The sequence below is a fragment of the Aphelocoma coerulescens genome, chromosome 12, assembly GCF_041296385.1.
Source record: "Aphelocoma coerulescens isolate FSJ_1873_10779 chromosome 12, UR_Acoe_1.0, whole genome shotgun sequence".
Lineage (NCBI taxonomy): Eukaryota > Metazoa > Chordata > Aves > Passeriformes > Corvidae > Aphelocoma > Aphelocoma coerulescens.
Genome location: NC_091026.1, coordinates 19,511,238 through 19,527,483, shown reverse-complemented (window position 1 = coordinate 19,527,483; position 16,246 = coordinate 19,511,238). Strand labels below are relative to the sequence as shown.

Here is a 16,246-nt window from a genome sequence, read left to right as displayed (position 1 = left end):
ATAAAGAACCAGGGGAGCACGGGCAGAATGCTTAAGCAGCAAGACACAGGCAGGATTTCAGTCTGGCTCTTCTCAACCTCAGTATTAATCTTTTTTTTTGTTTAAAACCATCTCCTTCCTTCATCCACAGCAGACAAGAGAAGTGAGCAAATTTCACCCCAACTCATTTATAAAGAGCACGGAGCTGTTCAAAGGAATCCTCACCCAAAGCAGATTAAGGCACGAAGAGGGTGGAACAATTGCTGCTTCATTTTTAATTTCTCCAAGTCACCATCAGATAGATGACAGTGGTTAGCACAGGAAGGATTCTGCAGGCTTCATAAACAATAGAGGTATTACCCATTATCACACAAGTACAAATTAGTTTGACCTTTCCAGCCTTTTCATGTGAGGCTTCCTTTTTTCCACTTGACTAGAGAAAATATTGAGTCGAGCCATGTTCTGCACTCTCTCTCCTCAGATGTGTTTGGCCAGTGTTTCATCCCTAAACCTGAGATTAGGAGAGACCCATTAAACACGGAGTTCACCTGAGGAATTCTCTGGCTCAAACCAGCACATTCCTGGTGCTCCCTGCGAGAGCCCCAGCCTCACTCTTGGGGTTGCTCCACACCTGCTTCTCCCATCCCTGCCTCCCTGGGGGACCAATGTGTGATGTGGTCATTCCATATTCCACGGGAAGTGCTGGGAAACAATATGAAAATATTGTTGGGGTGGCAGAGATCACCAGAGAGCCATGGAATGGTTTGGGTTGGAAGGGGCGTTAAAGCTCATCCCATTCCACTCCCCTGCCATGGCAGGGACATCTTCCACTGTCCCAGGCTGCTCCAAGCCCCATTGTCCAACCTGGTCTTGGGCACTGCCAGGGATCCAGGGGCAGCCCCAGCTGCTCTGGGAATTCCAGCCCAGCCCCTCCCCACCCTCACAGACAGGAATTTCTTCCCAATCTCCCATCCATCCCTGCCCTCTGGCAGTGGGAAGCCATTCCCTGTGTCCTGTCACTCCATCCCTTGTCCCCAGTCCCTCTCCAGCTCTCCTGGAGCCCCTTTAGGCCCTGGAAGGGGCTCTGAGCTCTCCCTGGAGCCTTCTCCTCTCCAGGCGAGCACACCCAGCTCTCCCAGCCTGGCTCCAGAGCAGAGGGGCTCCATGGCCTCCTCTGGATCTGCTCCAGCAGCTCCATGGCTTTGCTGTGCTGAGGACCCCAGGGCAGAGAGAGAAGGATGCTCAGTTCCATCCTCCCTGCCCACAGCCCTCATCCCTGCCCACCACAATGAAACCTGCCTGATCCCGTGAAAACTCAGCCGCATGGATTTAGGAACTGGATTAACACCAAGCTCTCCTGAACAGAAGCGTGTACACCCCTAGGAAACCTTCTGCATGTCCCCAAGCAGGAGAATGGCACAGAGAAGTGATCCCTTGTGCCAAGAACTCCCAGGACAGCTTTCCTGGGCAAGCCATGCACTCACTGCTCATGGACAGGCATCCCTGCGAGGTTTAGAATCATTCCTCACGGATTATCAGCACTTTTTATCAGCGACCTGGAACGTGCCAGATCCAGCACAGGAATCCTCTGGTTCTCCTGTATATTCTGTGTGGAAGCCAGAGGAGCTGGGGAGGAGCAGGCAGAGGGTGATGCTGAGCCAGCCACAAACGCTGTACCTGTCAGCCAAAACGTGGGAGGAGCTGCTGCATCCGGCTGGGCAAGGAAAGAGGGAAAGCAGAGGGTGGAAAAGCGGGGAAAACAAGGGGGGCACTGAGCACACAATCCCGACAATGACAGGATATTCCAAGGAGAAATTTGATGCATTTTTGTGTCAATTCCTCAGAGTTAGGGATGCTGAGAAAATTCCAGTGTGGCAATTGGGGTTAGAGGCGCTAAATCCCCTACCCAGCTAAAGCCCTGTCCTGCCTTATCCCGGGTCGTGGAGCAGGCTGTTCCCACTGCTCCGGGCTGGCTGTGGGATGCTCCATGGGATCAGAGCAGTGGGCTGAGTGCTGCCACCCTGTGGTACCCGTGTCACTCCTGCCTGCGCTGGCTCTGCCGGGATGCTCAGCGCACTCCTGAGTCTGGGAAGCTGGAGGGGCTCGGAAGCCCGAGCCAGCTGTTCCCAGAGAAGCACAACACGCGGGGATACTCCCGACAGCAAATTCAGGAGCTGGGGGTGCTTATAAATAGGATTTAGCACAAAAAGGTTACTGAGTTCTGAGCAGAATAAGAATAAATGTTGTAATTCAGACTCATTAGTAAGGCAAAGGTAACTGATGAATTTACACAATCCCTGTTTGCTCCCACAGACCCAGGCCTGGATGGAAATCCTGCTTTGTGCGTCACTAGGAGCAGATCCAGAGCAAATCACTGCTCTGCTGTGCTTCATATTTCATTCATTTCTGCTTCCAGCTATACATGCACAACAGAGGGCATGATCCATCTCCCTAATTGAACAATACAGATCAATTAAATATGAAAAGTCATTCTTGGATTGAAACCCTCTTAGGCAAATGTTCTGCTCTTATGCTAAGTAACTCTTTTAAAAAGCTGGGAGTTGAGTGCTGTTCAGAGGGGATTTTATTTATTTATTTTCAAAAGACTGGGAGACAAAGCCAAAAAGATTCATCCATTCATTCATGACAAGAGGAGATCAGAGTTTTGACCACTGAGCAAGGTAGCAGTGAATGAAGAAATATCTTATTTGATGGAAGTTCCTCGGTGCTGTTTGTGTGAGGTGAAGAACCCAAACCAATGGACAGCAATCAAACTGGATGAAGACCCCTCTGCTCCAGATGTTCCAGCTATAGCTGGAAAGGTGTAAAAATGAGCGATGGGAATCATCAGCAGGAACAAAGAGCAGAGAAAGCTGTGCCCTGTGCAGCCCCAGCAGCCTTTGGGCTCTCCCTGATGGCTTTTTGGGTCTCCACACTCCCATCACTGGGAGCACAGAGATGCAAATGGTCTTTTGTTGTCTGGAAATCTTCTGTGATGTGAATAAGAGGAGGTTAAGAAACCATGCACTTAGAGATGGGTTAAAAACCCCAGGTAGGTGATTGCCGTGCAGCACCATTCACCCTCCACAAGAGAGGTTTTCCCACCGCAGTCACCCCGGGATGGCCTTTGTTCCCCTCCTTAGGCTCTGATTAAACGCAACGACCTGCTAAGCCTCATGTCAATTGGGCTTAAACACCACAGCTCCTCCTCGGCTAAACATTTATATAAATAAATAAATGCTAAACACAGATTTCGCCCGAGGCCAACAAAGATACAACACTGACAGAACTTCTGGAGGAGAGAATCAGTCTGGAGTTAGGAGCAGCTCAGGGCTGACTGGGCTCCTGGAAATCTGGAGAAAGCCAAGCCTGACCGTGGGGTCTTTCAAGCACGTCTTGCTTTCAAAGGAGAACTGGGGAAAGCCCCAAGAGAGGGTTAACAAGGACTGAGTCTCACTGAATCCAGAAACGTTAGAGGAGAAAAGGTGGGGAAGAACCATCCTGGTGCTTTTCTTTTATCCGTGGTATAACATATCTCAGGAGAACTTGGTACTGGCTAGATCAGAACATGAATAAAGATGCTTGGCCAGATCTGAGACATCTCCAGCAAGTCTTCAAGGAATACAGCATCAGCAGCTGAACAACTGGGAGCTTGGGGGAGAACTCTGGGTTGGCAGAACCTCATTTTTGAAACCTTTAACACAATTTTTTAAAGAATCCCTGCCATTTTGAAAATGAAATGGTTGCAGATGATTTTTTTTGGAGTCCTTCTGAAGTGGAATAAGTGCATCACTTACCTCACTGGAGGCCACATGCTGATACATCTATGCTGTGATTACAGCCCTAAGCAAAAATCCCAATTTATGTTGCAGAGGCAAAACTTCCCCTTCTGCTCCACCTTCCTAAAGCTGAACTATGCACGTGACAGTCACCAGATTGTTTTCTAAATGCTTTGACCCTGACGGTTCTGAGGGCTTGACTTTCATTGATTTAACCCAGCAATTAAAAACACCCCAACAAATCTTTCTTTTTCTTGGTGTCGGGCTGGGATAGATTTTTACCTGCAGATTGTGATAAAATGACTGTACCCGGGGAACAGCAAAGAATGGAGTTATTTCCCAACATCAACACACTCAGAACCCTGTTCAGTGCAGAAAACGCTGCTCTCTTGGTTCATAGCGAACGTGAAGCTCATTTGTGTTCAGATTAGAAGCAGATTTGACACAGATTTGACACATTTCCTTTGAGTATCCCCACTTTTGGTGGCTGCTGGGAGGAGGAGGCAGGAAGAGTTGTGCACTGGCGTGAAACAGTAAATCAGATGGGTGTCATCATTATATATTTGCTTTGCTAATAATACAAAGAATGAATCACTGCTGTCATGATATTCGTATTTATACTCGAGTAACCACCGTGGCAGATACCAGTGAAGATGTGTGCAAGTTTCAGCCTTGGCAGCACGCCTGGCCTGCAGCTTGCAGCTGACATTTGTGGATTTGGCGTGATTCACGGCACTTTTCTGTGTTTGTGATTACCTTCCTGTCAGGGGCTGCGCATCACTCACCCACCAAGAGGCAGAGACTCCCAGTGGGAAGGAAAATTCCCAACTGTTGCACCAAAGCTTCTCCGAAGACAGCTGAATCCTCTGTGTGACCACGGGGCTGAGCACCAGGTCACCAGACATCAAAGGGAGCGAGTGAACTGCTTCTGCAGAGACTTCACCAGGTCATCCCAGGCCAGCGAGGGAAGGTGTGGGAAGAAACCCCAGACTTGCTTTATTCTAACAGGGCTAAAAATAGACCCGTGATGATTTACGAACTTTCAAAGGCAGCAGAGTATTTTTAAGCAGCAGCAGCTTCTCCTGCTCCGTCTGCATCCCGGGAGCTGCCTGCTCGGCACCAGCGCTGTGCCCACCCTGCCCTGATGGGGACCAGCCCCTCCAGCACGCTCACCAAACAGGATTAACCAAGACCACGAGAGCAAATAAAAAGGCAGTGATCTGTCCATCTCGGGGGTAATATCCTTCCTTCACTCTGCCTCGGCCTTACCTCTGAGTTTCACATATTCATTTTAAAATCAAGTTAACTCCACAGAACTGTCAGACAAAGGCAACTCCTGAAGCCAAGGTCAATAAGTCACGTGGCACCAGAATATTTACAAAATGCCTCTGAAGTTTTGCATCTCCAGGAGAAATTTTACGTGAGCTCACCCCTGATTTCCAGCTGGCCCTCATGGGGTAACACAGGAGTGAGTTTGAAATGCAAGCAATGTTCATCCCAGTAAATAAAGACCTGGACAGCAGCAAGAAAGACTTTGATGCATGAGGAGGTGCAAGTTTGGGAACCAAGGTGGGCTCTCAGCAGCTGCTCACTGGCTGCCACGGCTGCTGCCCTTCCCTCTGGAGTAAAAGCTCCTCAGCCAAGGGCTGAAAATCAGCACTCAAGAGTCAAGCACTGGAGGGATTCACACTGGAAAATCAAGCCAGGACACCCTGGAGAAGGATGGCTGTGGTCTCAGAGACACCCACCCCACCACCAGAGGTGTCCCTGTGGCCCAGGGGAGAGGACACACCACTCCTCACCCCCTCCCACCACGCAGACCACACTGAAGGCACTCCTGCCCTCCTCAGCCACCCCTGGTGAGCTCAGGTGAGGGGCTGGGAGCTCCAGACATCCCTGTTAACCCATGCAAAGCCAGGCTTTGGAGGCTGCAGCATCTCATCCCATTTTCCAGGAGGCTGCCTGCACAGGTGAGCTGTGCTGTCATTCACATTCCCAACACACGTTTTGTCATTGTGGAGAACAGAACAAGCTTAAAATTCTGGGAGCGCCAGATGGGCGAGAAGAGAGCTCAGCTCCACTGCAGAAGGTAAGGATGGGAAAATCCTACAAATTCCAGAGTTTTGCCAGGATCATTCAACTCTAACTACCTGCAGGCACACCCTGCTTGCTTCCCTCCACTCTCACCAGCCAAGAGCTGTCTCTGGGCAGGGGCTGCTTGGGGCAGGAGACCCTCAGAGCCTCCCAAAAGGGAAATACACCCAGAGTTTGGGGTGGCTTCCTGCCAAAGGGCCACCTCCTGAGATCCCCCAAAATCTTGTCAGAGGGATTCAGCTGTGCCCAGAGTTCAGCACGGGAGGGAGAGGTTGCTGCAGCCAGTGGAAGCCATTGTCTCTAGCAGGCTGCTTTGGGGAAATTAGTGGTGTGCCCACCTCTAAATGAGGCTGTACAGCAAGGAAAAGAGGGATTAGCCATGTAAAGTGAGTCCTTTTGGTATTAGATTAAAGAGGGAAGGTGACTTTCAAGGATTATTCAAGAGCCATTTAAGTAGTTTTCAGGGACTTACAAATGCAAGGTAAAAATGCAGCTCCTCAGGTCCAGAAAAGAAGAAAAATTCCGTTTTCTGGCCAGGAAAGCAGCAGGAAAGGCTTCTGAGGGACCCCCTCAAGTGCAGGCCCCCAGCATCCTGCTCCCCACGGCCGGTGCTGGCTGTGGAACCCCGGCTGGAGCATCACCTGCACACCTGGGCTGGAGCTGCTGCAGGAGCCAGAGGCACCAGGGAAGGGGCTCCAACAGCCACGATGCCAGTGGGATGGGTCACGGCACCCCCTGGGCTCCCTGCCAGCACGGGGGAACAGCCACCCACCCACCCACCCACCCACTCACTGCGGGGCAGGGGCTGCTGGATGTTGGAAAGGAGCTCCCGAGTGTCGCGACCATCACAGGAGGAGCCGCCACCAGCCCCTGCTCCCACCTCAGTGATTTATCCGCTGGGATGCAGGTTCTGAACCGAGCCATGGAAACCGGAGGATGTGCAAGCACGACCACAAAAAACTGACTTCTCCCTGCAGCCAAACGTCCCCTGCTTCCCCGCACCTCAGGTGCCTCATCAACATGCTGGCTCTTAATCCTCTGCCCACATTAATCCAGCGAGGGAGAGCAATACGTGGCTCCAAGACATCAGGCTGCTCTATCGAACGAGCCCTCCTCGGGAAAAAAAAGTCCCTCTTTGGCTTAGCCTAAAAGGTGACGGGTAATTAGTATGTAAGGTACAAACTATTGCCACTTGTTATGCAAGCGGCATCCTTTAATTTGTAGTTTCGATAGCAAGCCGTTCCTGTCTGGGATAAATAAAACAACACGCTGCAGTATGTTCCTCACGGCACGGGAGCAGCAGCAGCCTGGGGAAAGCAAAAGGAGCTCCAACTCCAGCCGGGAACGCGGCTGGAGCCTGCAAAAAGTTCTGCGTGCGCCTGGAGCAGCCTGGCGGGATTATCCCCGCGCTCACTCCGGGATGGACCCGCTCCGTGCCCGGGGAGCCGCAGCCATCCCCACCCGGGCCGGCTCTGCGCGACCCCGCGCACGGCTCCGCACGGCTCCGCACGGCTCCGCAGCACAGCCCGCACCCCGCGGCAGCCCCGCGCTCCAGGAGCACCCCGCGGGCACCGCGCTCCGAGCCCTCCGGCCGCGCTCTCCTTCCCTCGCGCCGCAGCCTTGCTTAAAAATTCCTTATTTATCTTTTTTTTTTTTTTTTTTTTTTTTTTTTTCCCCGTTTTAAACCTGCCTCCCTCCTCGCCGTGCCGAGCCGCGCTTACCTGGGCGGGGAGGGGGGGACATGCCCTGCCCGGCGCGGCTCCGCGGGTGCGGGCGCTCCTGCGCGGCCCCCGCAGCCCCGAGGTGCGCGGCGAGCGCGGCTCCCGCAGCCCCGCGGCCGCAGCATTGAGCGGCAGCGGCGGGAGCCGGGCGGGCTCCGCGCAGACCCCACCCCCGGCCCCGCCGTGCGCGGGGGCGGGCGGCGGAGCGGCGGCGGCCGCGTTAACCCTTCCTGCCCCGCCGGTGCCCGCCCGGTGCCCGCCCGCGGTCGTGCGGCAGCGCTCGGTCCCAGCCCCGCGGGCAGCGTGCCCTGCCCTGCGCCCGGCTCGCTGTGCTGCAGCCCAGGTGCGGCTCTTTGCGCTCCCGCGGCTCCACCTGCATCCCGGGCAGCTCCGAGCCCGTTCCCGTCGCGCTCCCCGCTTTTCCCCCATCCCCGACCAGCCCCGGTCCCACTATGGGAGACCACAGAGTCCCAAATTACCGCTAGCGGCTTTTTTTTTTTTTTTTTTTTTTAATTTTCCCCTCCGCGCGTTGCCCTCCGGTTTTAATCCCAGATTTGCCGTAATTATCGCGCTCTATAAAGGGAGCCTCTCCTCACCCGCCTGCTCTGCCAGCCTCTCGCTCAGCCCTTCGAACCCACCGTCTCCCTTCATCCCCTTCCCGTTCCTCCTCATCCAAGAACTGCGTGTGTTGTGAGGGAGATGAGCCTGCGAGCACAGCGCACCCGGGTACCAGCCCTGCTGCTCCCAAGCTCTGCTGGCTGTCCCTGTGCCCAGCGATGCTCCCAAACCTTCCTCAGGTTCCCTCCTCAGGGTCTCTGCTTGCTGCTGCAATGCAAATGATGAGCCGCAAACTGCTTTGAAAGTCATGAGTCCAGGCTTAATAAGCGGCGTAGTGTAAAGGCACGGAGAAAAGAAAAAGAGTACTGAGAAGTGAGGGTGGGACCTACCTTTCCCCCTGTCCCGAAATCCTGTCCCGGGAAGTGCTCTTAAATGCCTGTGCAAAAAAATGCCTTGCAGTGAGAAGAGGGTATTCAGTCTTAACTGTGCCTCCCCTGGGTTTTGAGGGATTAAGTGAAACCCTTATTATGTTTAATTATCTCTAGAGTTGCTCTCTGTGCTTGCTGCCTTGCTTTATGGTTTAATAAACTGCACATCGATAGAAGCTGAATGACAATTAACGTTAGTGCAGGTTGGGTTGGTGTTTACTGCTGCTCGCAGGTTCCTCCTCCACGTGCCTACACTCAGGTGTTTCATCACCATCTATCACAGCCTCTTTATCCACACAGCACCTCGCTCCCAAAGGATCCATCCAAAAGCACCCTGGGCAGCTCAGGAGGGTGGCTGTCCCAGCAGAACCCCATGCAGGGGTCAGCTCTGCAGGTCCAAGGGGTTGGGAGCACTTCATGGAGCAGTAGCAACACCCTGGAGCATCTCCAGGCTGATGGACCACCTGCAGTTGGCTCAGTCCTGAGCAGTCCTTAAGTACTTCTTATCACGGAATCATGGTTGGAAAGGATCTCCGAGATCATCAGGTCCAACCTTCATGATGGAGGATGGCCCTAAACAGAGTTCACTGCTCCTGGAGAGGGGCCAGCGCTGCCTTTCCTGAGCCCTACTGCAGGTTTAAGGTTGGGTCCAAGAGTGAATCAAAGTCAAGGGGAGGCAGGAGTGCAGCACTCGAGCCGTGCAGGAAAGAATCCCCTTGTGTTATGCAATGTTATATAAATGTTGTGTATTATTTGTGTAATCTCATCCTGATTTATACAGGAGGGGAGCCTGCTCAGCAATCCAAAATAAAGTTGAGCGCCAAGTGCTTTCAATTTGGGAGCGCCTGTGTCTCCAAGGTCACCTCATAAATCCTGGCACTGTGGCACGGCGCTGCCAATCTGTGTGGGGTGTAATAACTCTGGAGGGAAATCAACACTGGAAACGCTGCCGGATTTTTCAAAGGGAACATGCATTGAATGCATCATCATCATCATAACCCAGCTGAGCGTGCAACATCCTCGCAGGCAGCGAGGAAAAACATCTCCCACCCTCGGCTGGGTGGCAACCAGCAGCAAATGAGAGCTGAAAGGTGAAGGCAGGGCGGTGGTGGGAGCAGACAGATGGCTTCCCTGGAAAGCCTTTTGGTTGTGCCACCTTCCCTGCACACCTTTAACTCACCCCTGAATGAGCAAGCAAACCAGGTCACCTGCTTTTTGTTTTTTTTTTTTTTTTTTATCCCCAACAAATCCACAAATAAGGCCAAAGGTAGAAGAGTCAGCAATCAAAGGCTCCCGTTGAAAATTCAGACATATTCTTTTGAACAAATAGTCTCGAATACTTCATAAATCTGGCAAGGAAAAGTGCCTGGCGGGTTTTTAAGCTGGGTTGTAACAGCGAAGCTGACACTTTGAATCAAGCCTTGCAGCGCGACCTTCAGAAACCGCTGCACCGCCGTGCCCGTGACTGACAGCGGGAGAGCCCTGCCCGAGCATCGCCACGACATTTAGCACGCCCGTGTTAATTAGCTACAAACAAACCGCTCTGAATTGCCGTGGAGGCTGCCACGTCTGTGGGTGTGTGGGTGCGGGTGTGCACACAGAGCCACGAAGGAGGCAGAGCTCGGCCCAAGTCCTGCCCCGGGACAGCGACACGGAGGGTTCCCCCAGGCTGTCACCCCTGTGTGTGCCTGCACAGAGGAGTAAACACAGCCCTGCACAGCCCTGCAGCGCTGCTACAACCAGGTGTAGAGGTGGAGCAGACACAGACTGGGATTTATGGGTGCTGAACTCGCAGCCTGAACGTGGCAGAGGCTCCGGCGTTTAGGCTGCAGTTTGTGTAAATCTTAGGAAAGGTCTGGGCACGGTTTTACTGATACAGTAAGAGTTTGTTAAGGAACTCTGCTTTAAATGACTGCTGCAAAACATCCCCAAGGTTTACACTGGAGTTTTGTCTGACCTTTAATTAAAATACCAAGGCTCTCTTTACGTGGTGATGGCTATTTGTAAAGTCCTCTGAGGGCTGTGTCTAGGTCCTGCTTGTATCTCGGTGATATCTCGGCGAGCAACACAGCTCACAAAGAATTTTGGAGAAATCTGCCTTTTTTTTATCATCACCAGCCTTGCATTGTATGATTTTCATTTTAGGACAATGCATCAAACTGATAATTCTTAATGTGATGCAGTGAGAAAAGTGTAATCAGCAACTGGCTGAGAGTTATTTGTGATGGGATCTGTAAATATTCTTGAGTGCACAGCCCTGTGACAACACAGGTGGGGATTTGTAGGGAAATAAATCCTTTACACAAGGCTGAAGTGGAAAGGTGAGGGATAAATGGCTTGGGGGGCTGATGTCCTGTTTGGGGGCAGGGAAGAAACAGAAGCAAAACCTCGGTGTTGTGCCAGCACAACTCAGTGCTTGTTTCAGAGATGCACATTCCATGTTTGCTCCTCAACCCGTGGCCAAAAACGCCAGTTATTGCCAATTTCAATGGAGTATTTTGAAAGTATGGATATTCAGCACTGACAAATAGTTGAGAACCAAAGATCTAAACCTACAAACTTTGTGCCTTTAGGTGTAGTTTCAACAACTTCACTGTCCAGGCATAAAAAAACAGCTTTCAAGGCACAGATTCCTAAAGGAATCTTGATTTCTTTAGTTTAGTTCCAAATTCTTCAGGTCTATAAAGTCTCTGGAAGACAGGAGCAGTTCTGTCTGAATCAAGGAGCACAGCAAAGAACCTAAACATTATAGCTGGGGAAGACTTTCACAGTTTAAAAAGCTCAGCTTAAGTAGCGACTGAGTCCCGAATCTTTCCATGTTTTTCATTGGACTTTCCATACCCAAACTCTCCCTGAACCTTTATAAAATTTCCTTAAGGCTCTAGCTTCCTAATAACAGTTGATAATAATGCACATTTTTTATGACCAAATGGTGGAATTCGGAATTTTTTTATGAAAATCATGCACTTCTCTGATGGTAAAACTATAATTTATAACTCTAAATTAAGGCCTTAGGTTGCAAAGCAAAGAAGAAGCAGAATGGGAAAACCCTGAAGCTTCTCAGTCTAATAATTAGAAATTATTTTTTTGTTATTAAAATTCCAAGGTGACAGGCACTGCTACGTTTTATTAGTCAAAGAAACACAAGATAAGCTTCATTATCTGCAGTGATTTTTTTTGAGAGTAGATTTAAAATGCAATAATTCAATTACCTCCGAAATCCAAATAAAATCTCCCCGTATTCCTCAAGCACCGCCAAAGGGACGTTTCCAATGACACAACCTTAATAATGCCCACATTAAAAATGTTAAGAACAAATACTTTGAAAGCCCCCAGAATTCCGAGTGTGTCTCCACGATAAGGTGGTGACATTTATAAATGCCATGTGATTAGCATGTGAAGGGAGATACACATTCATTGTGTGCTCAGACCTATTAATCATCCATCACCTGATAAACATGGAATAAAATGCCCTCTCTGTTCCCTTTTGGAGTCCTTCAAAAGATGGCTCTTGGTGCTGATAACTCCAACATTCCCTCAGATCCCTTAGTTAGGGGTTTTTATAACAATAATTTTGGTTGTGTTCAGGCAGGATCTTCCTAAAGACCACGATGGATTTTGGGTGGATGAAGGAGTCTCAGCCAATGCCTCATCAGCTGTGGGGCTGATTCTTCTTCCAAGGGTATCCAAGATTCCCAGGCACTCCCAGGTGTTTTCTATTGTAAATATTCCACTGAAAACTTTGGCTTTTGGAGAAGGAATCTGCACTTTAGCTTCAAGAGTGGGGGTAGGTTTGTGTAGGGTATGAGGAGGGAATTCTTCCCTGTGAGGCTGGGCAGGCCCTGGCACAGGGTGCCCAGAGCAGCTGGGGCTGCCCCTGGATCCCTGGCAGTGCCCAAGGCCAGGCTGGACATTGGGGCTTGGAGCAGCCTGGGACAGTGGGAGGTGTCCCTGCCCATGGCAGGGGGTGGAATGAGGCAATATTTAAGGTCATTTCCAACCCAAGTCATTCCAGGATTCCATGATTTTATAATGAAGCCCTTCTAGCTTCAATCAGCCCCACAGATTCTAAGAAACCTCTGCATGATCCTCCATGAGATGTGACCCGGGAATAAGTGACAGCTTTCCCTCTCAGGGAAGCCTGTGGAGACAGGCTCGCCAAGGCAGATAAAGTTCCAAGTATCCAGAGAAAAATCAACTTGAGGCACTCAGGAGTTAATGTCACAGGACAGGAGTGATCAAATCAAACCCTGCTCTGTCTTATCCAACATCTTGCCTCAAATCATGGTTGTCAGGACTTATTCCAGGGAAGGGAGTGAGAAATGTCTCTTTCCTCTGGGACACGGGGAAGGTGGACATCCAAAAGCGGGAGCTTCGGTGCTTTCGTGTCACCCCACCTGCTGCCCACGAATCCAATTGCCAACAGCACCGCAATGACACCAAGGAATGGGAGAACTTCTGGGAATAACTGCCCAGGAGAAACTTTTTGCGGTGTGTGTTGTATTAATACTCCCGAATTCAGGAACTGCAATGACACTTTTGTGCTTTTATCCACCACAAACACACGCAGAGCTGCCCCTTTCACAGCACAGCCTCCGATTCCGGAGCAGCGGCGTGGGCTTGATGGGATCTTTCCACACGCCACCCGTGGGGTTTGGGCTGGATGAAAGTCACAGGGAGCTCATGAAAACCCCTTCAAAATAGGAACCACTCTTCCCAGTAATGAGAACAGGAAAGGCTTTAAGATTTCTACTAGAATGGGAGCCGCGGAGACAATTCTGAGCAAGACACAGCCTATTGTTAATGTACAGATAAGGAAGGCCAAAAATAGAACTGTATTAATTTCAGCACAGAAATACAGGGGAAAATATATTTGTGCCAAGGAAGGAGAAAGTCATACAAATTTTTATTTGAACGATTTCTGTAGAAATCCATTAAAAACAGCAGAGAGGGGCAAAAAGAGAGTGAGGGAAAACATCTCTCTGCAGCTTATGAATAACAGATAAAGTTTATTCCAGTAATGATAGGGTATGTTTGTATTTGAAGAATAGTAGCCTGCCAATAATAAAGACAAATACTTTCATGGCTGTTAGAAGAATAAAACAAAGCTGATTCTTTTATTTTTTTTTAATTGAAACAATTATTTTTTCCCGAGGACAGTTGGGTACATTCGACAGATAAGTTATTAACTGTCACTTTTGGAGTTTTAGCTTTACACAGCAGTCACCAAGGCGCTGATTGTGCATACATAATTTCCTAAAAGGGATCATGTTATTATGGAAGTCGTGTTAGCAGCGGAGGAACACGAATATTCCCGCTTAAGTCATTACCTGAGAATAATATCCTGAATTGGATCCATCCTGGGGGAGAAAACAAATCCAAACAGCTCAGGCTCAAATGTATTTATGATATTTATGTAAACACAGGAGAGGTTTTAGATATGTGATGAGGCCAGAAAAAAGTCAGATCAGTGTAAACATCTTGTAGAGGGTTCAAAGTGCTGGACCACCGAGCCCACGAGACATTCCATGGGTCCCAAGCTTTGTTTTACTGATCTACATCTCTGTATCTCCTAAACTTGCAAATAGCACTGCAATTCCTTCGCTTGTGGGAAATTACCATCACTTGTGGGAGTGCATTCAAAGGAGGAGTTGTGGAGCTGCTGTATCAACCCAAATTAGAGCAGAGTATTAATGTCTTCTGCTGCCGGCTGGTGGAGGGATACCACCTGAAATGTTGCCATGCATTTATTAAATGATTTGCTGGAATTCCAGTCTCTTAAAAATAATTTTTAGTTGCAAAAATAAGTAGTTCTGTAATCACATATCTCCTCGAAATTAACTCCTGTGCTGTCCAGAGAGTTCTTCAATATCTCTGGTGAAGCAAAACCTCTTTGCATGGGGACCAGGCCATGCATTGACTGACGGGCATAAATGATCCTGAATTTGGCTTTTGTGCATTCTGCAAGTTTTATGGACCTTCCTGCAGTGACAGAGGGGCTGAGCATTCATTACAAGGAAGAACAAGAGGAGAATATTTGAAGTCTTTCAAAAGCTAAGAGTTGTTTCCTCTGTATGGAACGGATTTCACTCTGTCACAGGAGAGGCGAGGGAACCATTGGAAACCCTGAGGAAAAGCAGGGCTGGGAGGTTCCACTAAGGCTTACATTATTAAGAGTCTTCCAATGGATTTATGAACAGAAGATTACATTCTTAATGCTGCTTCTGAGAAATGGAGTGAATAATTCAAGCACACCAATATAAGTATGGAAAACAGAAAAGCACCTTGCAGCTTGGTGCTGAACAGGGAGGGTGAGCCCCGAGCTCACTGCAGCCATAGAAATGTGATACACGCAGCTAAAGCCCACTGAGAAGGAGGCAGCAGCACGAAAGGAGAGGCTTTAAAGCCCAGAGTGGGAGCTCCAGCCTGTGGAAACGATTGCCAGCTAATGCACGTGGAAAAGGGAAGATTGATAGCACTGCCCACGACAAACAGAGGAGTTGCCCCATTAATGAGAGCCTTTTGTGCTCATATGGACAGATTTAGAGCATGTGCTCATCAGAAGGCAGAGATATTTGAGTGGTAGCCCCGGGCAGGGAGTCAGTGACCAGGGGAAGCTTCGTGTCGGGGTGAGAGGAGCAGAGGGGCTGCCCCTTTGAATACCTGCACTGCTCCAGGGACTTTCTGATTCTGAAACTTGGTGCTTGTGGGACTCAGAGCCCAAACAGTCCCAGGAGAAAGGTCCTGGCTGGGTTTTACACCAGTTAAATCCTGCCTGAACAAAGCAGAGTTTCCTGTTCTCTCCACCTTCAGCAGAACCCCTGCAGGGAGACAAAAGATGGCACAAAAGAGCTGATCCAAGCCATCCTTATCAGAAAGGAGCTTTCCCTTCTCAAACATCCCCGTCTTGACACGTGCCTCAGTGTGACAGTGAGAATTGATCCCTGGGCTGTGTCCAGAAGGCAATAAGGGTGAGGAACGTCTGTCCTTTCCTTGCTTTGGGGCTACCTGCTCCTTGTCTTGATTTAAAATTACAGATGATAAATAAAGAGATAGAAGAGGGAAAGAAGGCTGCAAGAACAAAGGATGCCAGCCTTTCCTCTCCTGCAGAGCCACCCAGCTGATGCAGCCATGTAGGAATGTCTGATGCCTGCTGCAGGTTCCTCTGCTGTGCGCTCTGCGGAGCTCAGTGTGGTTTGTCTCTCTGGCATCTCCCTCTCTGGATTATTTTTAGATCTGAGAAATGCTCAACAATTAGCTGTGCCTAACTGGGGTTGTTCTTTACCAGGCGTTTGCAGGTTGTGTTTTTGTCTTGCTGGAGGCAGAACTGTGGCCACAGCAGGGCTTGGCTCGTGCCACAAACCCACCATGGGTCTGGTACTCAATCGTGTTTGGGTAACCTGATCAGGCTTCATTTTTGCTTTTACATGCAGGCACTGTGCTGCCTGCAGCCCCCAGCTGCAATCATGGGGCTCTTTAATAATTATTTGCTACTCTGTGATATCGGTGTGGATAAAGTCAATGGTAATGAATTTGCTGCCACAGAATCCCAAAGTGGGTTGGGTTGGAAAGACCTTAAAGCTCTTCCAGTGCCACCCCCTCCACACCTTCCACTATCCCAGGCTACTCCAAGCCCCATCCAACCTGGCCTTGGACACTGCCAGGGATCCAGGGACAGCCATCAAGT

At 49.9% G+C, this 16,246-nt stretch overlaps 1 protein-coding gene across 1 annotated transcript in view; it reads right to left on the bottom strand.

Moving 5' to 3' along the window:
• The window catches only part of LOC138117671 (contactin-4), a 270,719-nt gene extending 263,031 nt beyond the window's left edge, over positions 1 to 7,688 (bottom strand). The window contains exon 1 of the mRNA XM_069028195.1: positions 7,574 to 7,688. The gene's annotated coding sequence lies outside the window, so the exon portion shown is untranslated. The remainder of the gene's footprint in view (positions 1 to 7,573) is intronic.
• Positions 7,689 to 16,246: the final 8,558 nt, after the last annotated feature.